The following is a 12,575-nucleotide window of genomic DNA, read 5'->3' on the forward strand; positions in this document are numbered from 1 at the left end:
TATTTAAATAACATTCATGAGGAGGTGAGGAAGCACATCATAAAGATAAGTAAACAATATAAGGCTAAGGCAGATGTGAAAATGAGGTATAAGGAATTTTGGATTAGAGATGAATTCATGGCTCATTTGAGAAAGGAGCATTTTCCAATGGGTACATATAATAAGTCGAAGATGAAGAAGTTTGGATCGTGCAAGATAGTGAAAAGGCATGATTCTAAAAATGCTTATGAAGTGGAGTTGCTTACTGAATTGATTATTTCACCACTATTTAACATTTCATATTTGACAAAGTATTATGAAGGAGGTGATGGAGATGAACTTGCAGAAGTGTAGTGGAGTATTCTAGCAGTTAAATCGGCTACAAAGGAGATTGAGGAGATATTTGACAGTTGTATTGGAAAAAGTACAATAAACAAAACTTATGAGGAATACTTGGTCAAATGGAAAGGGAGGCCAGTAGAGGACTCATCATGGCTAGCAAGGGAGGAGGTTCACCCTCTTAGTTTTTCTCTAAACATCTGAGGTGTGACAGAGTCACTTCTCAAATTACCTCAGGTGTTTGATGTAGGAGCATCTTGGGTGTAAGAGCAATCTTGCATCACCCAAAAATATTTTATTTTCATTCTTCTCTATTTTAATAAGGAATAGTAGATATAGTGGTTACTATTTATGAAAACTTTCTATTTTTAGTAAGTCTCTCATTCAAGCTTAGAATGTTATCATTTTTTAGATGAAGGTTCATTTTAGAGTTATAAGCCTACCACAAAAGTCTCATTGGTCCATCTTAAGTATCAAAAAAGTTATTGTGGATTTTCGTTGGAAAAATTTGTAGAAAAACCTTCAAGCTCACTGTTGGAGGCCTTAGAGTGCTTGGATGAGGTCCAAAAACTCGACAAAAGGGCACTTGCATAGTTTTGAGCTTGTAGATTAGGAGCTGAGATTTTCAAAAAGTGGTTATAATAGCCAATCAAAGCAACAGTTCGAGACTTATGGCCTTTCAAAGTTGGGCTACCCAAAATATCTAAAATAATTGTCAAAGATGTATTTGGCCAACTCTTTATATATTGTTAGGGTCTTTCGGCCCTAGTTATTAAGTTTCAAAGTCTAGAACCTTCCCGAGTGATATAAAATTGCCTATTTAAAAAAGGTCTGAACATTTTCTAAGACAGCTCTCAGTGGTAGTTCACAGTTTCATCTTGAAAATTACTATAATGAAGACGCCCATGTGGGTTAGCATATTGTACTTGTGAATTTTGTAACTCCACATTTGCAATGTAAATAAGAAGTCCATATTTTGTTCTCACATTTACTATTGTTTCTTTTTTTTTGTTATGAGTTTATGGTATTAAGGGGAGCACCCTTCATCAGCTACTTAGTCAAAGAACAACCCGAGCCATTTGCCACCAAAATAAAGTGACACTCACCAGAAGAGAAAATTGAGTGAACATGAAATGTTAACCACCAACTGACATGTTAACCCAACAAAGAATACAGCACATTGAAGATCTCTCAAATCGGTTATATGTGATGGGCTAAATGGGGTTGAAAATAGCAAATAGTAACATGTGACAGATGTCTTATCATTCTTCCTTAAATTATATAGATGTCTTTGTAGAATAAATTTATTTTCCAATGACTTCATTTTATACAACTTTTCAAGCTTTCTCCATAAACCATGACTAAATTTCTCCTCTGTAGCATTGAACACAACTGAATTTTCTAAAGATAATTGGATTGTAGCTCTAGCACTATTATCCATTATATTTCAATCTAGCATGCTCAAATTTGTAACTTTTAATGAAACTCCCTTGAGAGCTAGATCAAAACAATCATTCACTAGCAAAGCTTGAATTGTCAACTTCCAAAGATGTACAACATTTATGTGCAAAAACTTGGTAAATACACTAGTAGAAAACTACATGCTAATGTCTCTCGACTTTATTTCTCAAGAATTTTAATAGTTACAACAATGTTCAAAACATATGAGAAATCATGATTTCAAGTTCCATATGACAACCTAGTTGCAAAGTTTGGATTACATACTACTTACTCAATTTAGTAAGTATGATTCTTACAATTACATGTAATGCACTTTTCAAAACTACTACTTTGGTAAGTCACAAAAATGACATTATTTATAGCAATCAACTCAGACAAAATTTTTAATTACAATAAGACTACATGCATATCTATGATGACAACCACAAGCAGATGATATCTATGATGAATACATATTCCAACAAATTCTAGGAGGTGGTTTTGATGGTAAATTTTCCTCAACATTAGGATTTTTCTCAATAATGAATTAAATTGGGATAATACCATACTTTAAATTGGCAATGAAAAAAGATGATGTACCTTCAATTTGAGGTGTGAAATATGGTATGCCTCCAACTTGAGATGTGAAAGATGGCATACTTTGAACTTAATATTACAAAGATAATATATCTCCATCTTGAGATTACATAGATATTTTCAACTTGACATGTGGAAGATGACATACCTTCAGCTTGAAACATGAAGAATGCAATGCCTACAACTTTAGGATTTAAGTTTTTCATTGCATAAAGGTTTTGCATTTGTGTTGCCAAATTGCAAAAGTTTCATTTTCTCGTTCAATTGAAAGTCATGGTGTTCCTTCTTATATAGTGTTTTTTTCCAATTTTTATTAAGTTTCTTTAATCATTCTCATTTATTTGCATTCTTCGCTTCAAACTCATTTGATGGAAGTCTTTTGAAATCTCTTTGTCAAGATGATGAATTATATTATCATGACTAAATAAAGTTTAATTCGATCACCCCACAATAAAGCAAGTAAATCTCATACACGAATCTCAAAATAATACTAAAATAAAAATTTATAGAACTAAATTTTATAGTTTCTTAAGGTGCTCCAACCCAAAAGAAATTAAAATTTCACAAATATAGTTTGTATCCTAAAAATTAATAATTTTTTTTAAAAATTATGTTGCTTGAATTTGAAAACAAATCAATCTCTCTTATTCCTTATAAAGTCATCAATATCTAATTTAGAATTTAAAATTTAGATTATAGCTAAATATGAATTAAGATTGATTTATTTTGCAAGGTTATCATTTTTGCATTTATTAATTACAAACATGGAGAAGACTAAAACATCCATATTTCATTTTTAAAATATTTTAAAAATTTATTACCTTATTTATATACAATTAATTAAATTTTATTTTATGAAAAAATATAATTTAAAATTAAATAAATTACTTTATAAAAAAATAGAAAGAATAAATATTAAATATATTAACAAGTGTTGTGCAAGAAGCTCGAGCCCCTACCTTTGGTGGGTTAGAGGAGAGGTGTATGATAGGGAATTGATAGAGGGGTAGTTTAGAAATTCAGGAAGAAGGAAATTTTAGTCTTGCTACACCAGAGTGTGACCTATAAAGTGATCAAATATATTTAAAAACAATGGTGTGACCATAGACTATATTGTTCATCACAGGACTATTCATTGAAGATATTAAAAAATAATGGTGTAACAACTAAAGTGATTAAAGATATTAAAAAGTAATGGTGTGACCTTAGATTGTACTATTCATTGGAAAGTTAGATATGAAAGTGTTAAGGATGAAGAACGACAATGAGAAAAGTAGCTGGTAGGAGGAGACTCAGTACAATGCAGAAGAGTAGCTTGTAGGAAAAGAGTCAGTACAATGCAGAGTTGAAAAGAGTGAAGGTTTTTTTCTCTTGTAGTTGAAATTCTAATATGATCTTAGTACATAGAATGCACACCTTATCTGTCATCTCAAATTTCATTAACTTGAAATGCATTGATGGGATTAATATTGGAGAGTCACATTTTTTTTAATGTGTGCACACATTTTGATAGATATGAGATTATGTACTTTTACTTGGAAGTTTAACCAATGGCCTTGAGTATTATATTGGAGGAGGCTTAAAATAAGGCTAATTAGAAAAAATAGATTCATAATGGTGGAAAAACAAAATTGGTAGAATATTGTACAAACTAAGAAATAAATATAAAAGTAGAATCTAGTAGATTCTTTTGACCATGACAAAAACATTACTTGATCCTCAACCAATGATATCTCTTATTTTTGTATAAACTGATTATAATTTTCCCAGGATCATATATTGAATTTTGATCATGGACAATTACTAGTGTATGAGCCTATTTATGGTAAAAGGCCAACATGCCACGTTGCATCTGCCAGTTCTAGACACATCTACAAATTTATGAATGGCCTAGCATCCTTGTAGTGATGGGATTTGGCTCTCCCTTGTAATGAGTAACACATAAATGGATATGGATAAAAAATATGAATAATATGGAATACAAATAATGCATTTTTTGCAAGATTCCTAATACTGAAATAGGATAGGTTGATTATAGTATTCATAAAATATACATATACATATATTTAACAGAGTTATCTAACTTTAAGAAGAAACTTCTATCACTTAAGAAGAAACATATACATATACTTTATGTAATACTTTAATATATGTCGACACAGTTTTCAATATATCAAAAAAGTAAAATTAAACTAGAAGATATTAAAACTGAACTAGTAGATAATTCAAAGAATAGATTATCAATATAGAAAAGAGCTTCATTTGTATACCACATTTAGTATATATTTGGTTTGTACCCAAAACTTTAAGAAATTGTAAAAATGATGTCTTTTTTATAAATTACATTTAAGAATTTTTTTAGGATAGATACATAAAGAATATCCGTTGATCTGTGTCAACAACATAGAATCAATCAAGCTTTAGCATAGCTTCTTGCGATTTGTTCTTTTATAACAACTAGACATTTTGCAAATGCTCAATCGCGTCTGACAATTATTATCTCTTATATTGTTTTCTTTTCTACTACAACAAAGACTCCCATAGTATCCACTATACACTATATATACAGAAAATCATCTAATATAAGCCATGTGTAATCATTTTCACTACTAAGAAAATAATTTGCATAAGAAACCATATAATGATTGCACTAATAAGAAAATAGTTTGCATAAGAAACCACATAGATGATGTATAATGCATCTTCGATGTGGACCATCTTAGTGTGATTGGCTCTCTCAAAGTTGTTGCACCAATTCCGTTTGTAGCTACTTTTAGTTCTAAGCAAATGAAGGTTGCTTTATAAATTATATGAACATTATCAACCAACATCATTAAAATGGGCTAATTTGTAGCATCCAAACATTTATTTAAAAAACACCTTTCAACAGTTGCAAACTATAAGAAATTCAATTCCAACACTTAAATTTAAATAAAATGGTCTTAAATTGGAGTTTGTATCCATCAAAAACATAATGGATAGAATAAGTTTATCATCATATTCATTGCAGTTATGATGGCAGGTTCAAGCTAGCCTTATGGATATTGTAATTTGGCAGTAGGTTAGCCACAACTTAAGTATTTAGTGACTACAAACATAATACAAGTTTCTTCAAATCCAACATGTATAAAAATCTACACTTTCTTCAAAATATGAGTGCTCTAACAAATCCAAATAGTGTTCCAAAGCACAGGTGTGCATCTGAACCTCATTGCAATCCCTAATGCAATGTCTATGCTGAAAGTGTAGGCATAGGCATAATAGAATGAGTGAGTTTCTGAGGAGAGTGGGGGATATTATTTCTTTCAATAGCCCTCAAATGAAAATGCCCAAATTTTTTCCTATTTTAGGTTAAAACCCGTAGCCAATTTGAAGAGTGGTCATTTGGCACCTGTCACCGCACATATGTGAAATATTGAAATGCTAAGCAAGGTGCATATGTCATGTCTACCAACTTGCCCATTATTATTGGGACACAAGCCGAAAACATACACGTCACAATAAAATGCAATGACTTCCTACAACTTTTTTCCCTAATTTTTTGAGCAAAAAATGAAACATACTACAGGAAAAATTGGCAAACACCAATGAGAAAAGTGAGATTTAATTTGAGCAATTCATTTTAATATAAAATATTACTGAAACCTTCTGATACATGAAATATTTTACTTATTTCACTCTCCAATGTAGAAACTAATATAAACTAAGATCTCTCAAAAACTATAGTACCTACCATAGAAGCTAGGGACTAATAAAATTGTCATAAACATGAAAATAAAGGAAATAAAGTAAAGGAAGTGATACAACTATTGGGTAAACTTCCAAAACATTTTCTTGGAGAAATTTAAAGAGTTTTTAACCTAAAATATGCTTTGATTTCTATAGATTGTCCTTCTTGTTTCTTTTTAATTTTACATAGAATTAGAGGGAGTGGTAAAGTTGAATTTACCGTAATCATTACTATTATGCATTGTGCTCTCCTTCATTTCTTTACATACTAAGATCGAGGGAGGTCAAGTAAGAAATCCTAAGACAATTGACTATGTAGATATATATTATAGCCTGGATTAAGACTCTCTTTTCATCCTCTTTCATTGCTTTTATTGCTCTCTTGTGTAATGGTATGCAAAGAAATTAGGACTGATTTTACTTTTCATTTTAAGTTTTATTTCAACTTTTACATTGTAAGCTACAACTATGCTTAAGGGCGGATGGCTGACATTTTACGCTTCTAAATTCACTAATTTTTTAATGGATAGTTTAGAATAAAAAGAGATTTAAGCATGATGCAAACATTGACATAGTGAAGTATATTTGTATTATTTATTCTAAATATAAACCTAGAAATTCAAAATTGCAAATCTTTAACCAAAATCTAAGTAAATACATTTCTCAGAGTTGTGCACATAGAAAATATTGGAAAAAATATAACATTAAATTGAATTGTAGAAATACTTCTTACAAATTTATGTAGAAAAAGATGAATATATAGGAGAATGAATATTGAAGAACCAAGTATCATTGATTCCAACTCAAGGCCCTTATAACAAGTAAATATTCTAAATTATATTGCTTTTCCTTAAGCGATTGTGGGAAAATACTTATAAAATTTTGAAAACATAAATTTATAAATATCTCAGAATCTCTTACAAATTCTTGATTACAGAGAACAAAAAATAAATATAATCCTAAACTTTGTAATGAAATAATATAAACAAATAGAAAAGAAAGGTACATCTACATAGTTTCTAAACCACTTACACCACCACTTACAATTAAGGAGCTTATTATGCATTGATATGAAACTATTTTAAAAACATTGCATTACAATATAAATACTTCTATTAACAAGAACAAAACTAAAAGCTAATTTCTGTCAACACACCTATAGTAAATGTGAATGAATTATAACAACATTTTCAAGCTAGTGCTACTAGTGTTCTTCTAAAGACCTATACCTATGTAGTAGCATGATTAAAGATATTTTACAAGAACAACTTTCATTAGAAATTTACATATGATTAAAGATAAATGGAAATTATTTAAACGCAAAAATGAAAAGAGTGCCAAATACATTGTGGGGACAAATAGAGATAGACAAATAGGGAGGGTATTATCATTGTTGCATTACTATTAGGAAGGTTTGACTCTTGGAGGATCTGAGCCATGAAAGAAGAAGATCAACATGCATTTACTTCCATGTGTGAATCCTTTTCATTGGCCCCATGAATAGGAGGGTACTTTTTGATGTACCTAAACATTGAGCACTAAAATCAAAGATGATAATAGGCAAAAAATAATTCATATCTTAATGACATAAACTCATCTCTTAGTAGAATCTAGGTAAAGAAAAATAGGGATTTACCTATCAAGCATCTTCACTCATATAACATGCGATATAGGACTCCCACCTAAGAGTTAAAAATATTCCAAAGTGTCTCTAGGACACCGAATAGATTCCAAAGAAGGGATATGCATGAAGGTTTGTATTCAAAATGTGATTTTATTAAGAAATATAAAGCTTATGAAAACATACATGATGATGGGCATCGGTGCTCGCATAGATGACTCAGAAGAGACTGAAGCAAGAGCAATAGCCACAACTACAACTACAAGGAGGAGGAGGAGCATCAACATAAGATTTTGTTACCCCATTCAATGATGTGAAACCCAGTTGACTCACGATCTTTCTAGGAGGGAGCTCTCCTTGTTATTGAATGGTCTACACCATCACCCTATAACTTGCTTCCAAACATGTCATTACTCAAATAGAAGAAAGAAAAATTGACAAAGAAATTAGGATATAGACAACTAAAGAAGCTCACCTCCAAATGTATCAAAAAATTGAATTGCCAAATTGACTCTTGCACAAGTTCAATATGCAAACTTTATCTAAAAATTTATGTTAAGTACAACTAGAGTTTTGATTTATGAATTTTTTTGACAATTTAAACAATTTAGAAGCCAAAAATTTTCCTAGGAATCTTGTTTTAGAATAAAACTGCTCAGAAATGTGTGAAAGAACAAACTAACCTCTAGAAATGAAGTCACAAATACAACTTGATGAACTCTTGTGAGAATGGGTGAGGCAATGGGCTTAGAAATAAAGTGTCGAATGAGAAAGCTAATCCATTAGAGGACTCTTTTACCAACTTCAATTGTCTCTAATGTACTTTTATGCTATTTCCCTTGCCAAGGAATGAATTAAAAAATACACCATGCTATCAATTATAATAGAGAAATTATCAAAATGAATGTAAAGTGGTGCTCAATACTTAAGGCACGTAGACAAGCAATTGCTACCTGTTTCAAAACCTACAAACCATATGTCACTTGTTCTAATTTTTTCTTATTTTTCAATAGTAAAAGAAAAGAAAACCACCAAAAATGATCTTAGCCAATGGAAAAAGAGAAATGCACCAAGATTTGATTTAATAGATGAATGCAAGTGAAAACTTAAGTTCCCTACCTTAACGACAGTGACTAATAATTCGGTCACACTGTATAGCTTTTCCTTACTAAAAAAAAAAAAAAAAAAAAAAATCTTTGCTAAAGTTGATTGACAGCACCCAGAGGTTTTATTCATTCCTCTCAACAATAGGAAAGTCTTTTATAGACCATTTCCCAGATTTTACATCGGAGTTGAGTGCATGGGATTATCCACAATAGTATGGGGACTATGATGTGTGTATTGATGGGGAGTGCAACTACTAAAAAGGAGTGCATGGTGAATATGCTTTTGTTCTAGTCTAACTATCAGATAGCCTTAGCACAGATAGGCATTTTCCTTAAATGGATCAAGTTTCCTATTTCATATATAACTGGGAAAATGGCACTATTCTAATCTGGGCACAAGAGAATCTTGTAAAACCTTGTGTCTGAAAAAAAATTGCATTTTTCAAGTATGGGGATTTTGACAATGCTAATTTACTCTCTTGAAATGATCAAGAATCCAAGAAATGATTTATGTAGTTCTATTTCTTACCTCAACATTCAGCTGACATCCAAGGGAAAAAAATTAATGCCCAATTGTAATCATCAGTTCTTTTGTTGTAGGCCTAGTGTAATCCTTCTCCTTGCGTGGCCATGTAGCAGAGAAAATCAAAATGAAGAAGACTCTCTCAAGATACAGGGTGCTTCAATTGTGAGATATTCAATAAAATATCTACAAATTACTATGGATAAATTTAAAACAAAACTGGGAACGAAGAATTCAATTCTATGCTTCATAAAATGAGAAGCTATGCCCAACACATTGGTAGCTATGTGGTAGCCTAGCAATTTTCCACAACAAAGAAATAGACAACAAAGATACCCAATTGTCAAAGCATAGCCTAGACCAGCTGGATGTTTGAGATTGTTTTTTCTAATATTTGGATGGAAAAAGGAAAAAAACTATTGAGAAAAATACTAATAGCCAATAGCAAAAAAGGAAAAAATAAATTTAACATCAATTTAATTCAAAAATTTCCTAAAGACTATAGAATTTGGCAAGATTTTTGTATTTGGCATGATTTTTTGAGGAACAAACTAATGCTTAGAAAGCTATTGAAAACTATAGTCTCCTACCTTACGACAGGGACTAATAATAAATTAGAACTTCTTTTGCTTTATTTATATCCATGGTGTAATCATTACTTTACTTTATGAAGATAACTTTAATGCACAATATTGGTGTTGTAAGTAAGATCATGGTAGTTTTAGACAATGATTCAAATAAGAATATTTAGTGTCAAAAGGGCCTCAAAAAACCTTCTTGAACAATTGAAAAGTAGATTTATAATTTCTTGGATATCCTTGATTTATTTGATGAGGTTCATATATCTCATGCTTTCCACAAAACCAATTGTGTCGCTAATTATCTTGCAAATGAGGGAGTTTATGCTAATGAAATGATTACTTGACACCTTGGGGATCATGGGCTAGATGTAAAGTCCTTGATGATATTTGATTTATCTTAGGCATAAAGAGTTATTTACCCTATGGATTAATGATGAGATATTTTATGTTGGAGGTATTGTCCCTCATTATGAGGAGTGCTATCAAAGCTAGGTATCTTTTAATGAAAAATTTTTATAACCCTTCAAATATTTTCTAGGTGGTCTATGCGATTTGCACATGCGCTTCTTCTTTGTAAATCAAATTTTCAACAAATTGTGTTAGGATAAGAGGTGATGGGTGAAGAATTGAACCTCTTAAATATCAAGAGATCAAGAATGAGGCTACCATATGAAGAATTTTTGAAGCAAGACAAGTTTACCTCATTCATTGTTCATGGGGTTTCCCTTAATGTCACCATGAAATTTGCAAAGGGATGGAAAGATTGACATTTTTCTCGATGGGAGAATTATGAAATTTATGAAAAACTTATTGCAAAAATCATTGGATTGTCCATTGAAGGGGCCAAGTTCTATAGGGATAAGAGACTTTTAGATGTTGATGTCAAAACCCCAAAGATGATAAGGAGAAAAAGAAATTGGTGAAAAACACCAAGAATAATTTTGGTAACAATAACATTAAATTTGTTTGGCATGTTGTGTTTTTGGTTATAATGAATTACTTAACTTTAGACAACTTTTTTATTAGGGCTTTTGGCCACCATTTTGGTCTATCGAATCACTTTGGGGCACAAATTAAAGACTTCCTTTCCTTTTTATGATGCTAGCATAAAGGATTGTTGGGAAAATAAGAAAAGTCCAAATACTTTACAAAGGTTTGTTGTTGAGTATTGAACACCTTTAAATCTTAACCCTCTCCTTCTATAACAACCCTTCTACCTACAATCCTGATTCTAAGGATGAGGACTCTAGGAGTTACTACCCTGAGGAGGATAATTGAGATGCTGAAGAAGATTGTTTAGATTTGACCACACAAAAAAAAATAGAAGAGGGTTCAACAAACCAAAAAGGCTAGAATTAACTCCCCCATCTCTATGACCAAGTTTGTTTATGTGTTTACCATCCTGCAATGTCAAATAATTTTATGCTCATTATACATATCAATGTGAAAAGTCCTCTCCTAGGAATCTCATAGTGGACTCTCCTTATCTTAACATTGACATGGAAAAACCTAATGATGTGCTAGCTATAACATGCAATACTATTGCCAATAATTTTAGAATGTAGAATTGGATATTTTACAAAATCAATATCAAGCTTTGTGTTGTCAATTCTAAACATGATAACTAAAATGTTGAATAGATAAATTTTGATGAAAGGACATAAATTGTTGATTCTATGCAAAATACTACTAACATTGTAGATGATCTAAAAAAGGATTTTTATAACAAGATTTTGAGCCTGGAAGATGTAATTAAAAAAAATTATGATGGGAGACTTAAACTATTAGAAGACAACATATAAAAGATTAATGACAATCTTGTCTCCCTTGTCACGCATAGCCAAAAAGTGGTTAAAGTTTTTGTGGAGAGTCTCAATCCAATGGTTGGGAAATTTGAAAGCCTTTAATAGAAAGAGGTGATCATATATATTGAAATGTTCGAGAAGATATAATTAGAGAACATTGGCCCCTCTAAAAGGACCATAGCCAACTTGAAGAAGAAGTCCTATTACTAGTCATTTGTTGGCTTTTTGTTGTCTTAGATCAGCTATTTTTTATATGCTTTATTCTATAAGTAGCATCTTCAAAATCAAACTATTCCTAAACCAAAAACATTTGTATTGAAAGTTATTGTGATCATTTATTACTATTAGATTTTGTTGTTTTCTTTTTGAATGCCAACAAGGATATTCTCTAAATATTTTCAAAAGATGTAAACCCCACATATAGTAGAGGACTAATATTATCACACCTATAAATTTATAACCTACATCATTAATTTAAGTTCCTTAATTTGTTAGTAATGTTCAAAAAATGTTATAATGATCATTTAACTATTAATACTTATTAGTTCCTACTAGAAAATATAGCATTCAATGCACTTTTACTTTTTAATTTGTATGTCCAATTTGAACACTTTATTATTCAATTACTTTTTGAACTATAAAGTTCTCAGATTTATTGTATTTAAAATAATTGAACATAATATATTTGTTGACAATTTGAGTGGTTGTTTTGTGCTACAATAGGGAGTGCAACTTTTTCCTTTATTTGTTTGTCCAATCAAAACAATTTATATATTCAATTACTTTTTGCAATTATAAAGTTTTCATCTATATTATATTTGTAATAATTTATAAAAAAATATTTATTGATTGTTG

Source organism: Cupressus sempervirens, chromosome 9 (genome assembly GCF_028749045.1).
Source record: "Cupressus sempervirens isolate cs-2001-9-10 chromosome 9, ASM2874904v1, whole genome shotgun sequence".
Lineage (NCBI taxonomy): Eukaryota > Viridiplantae > Streptophyta > Pinopsida > Cupressales > Cupressaceae > Cupressus > Cupressus sempervirens.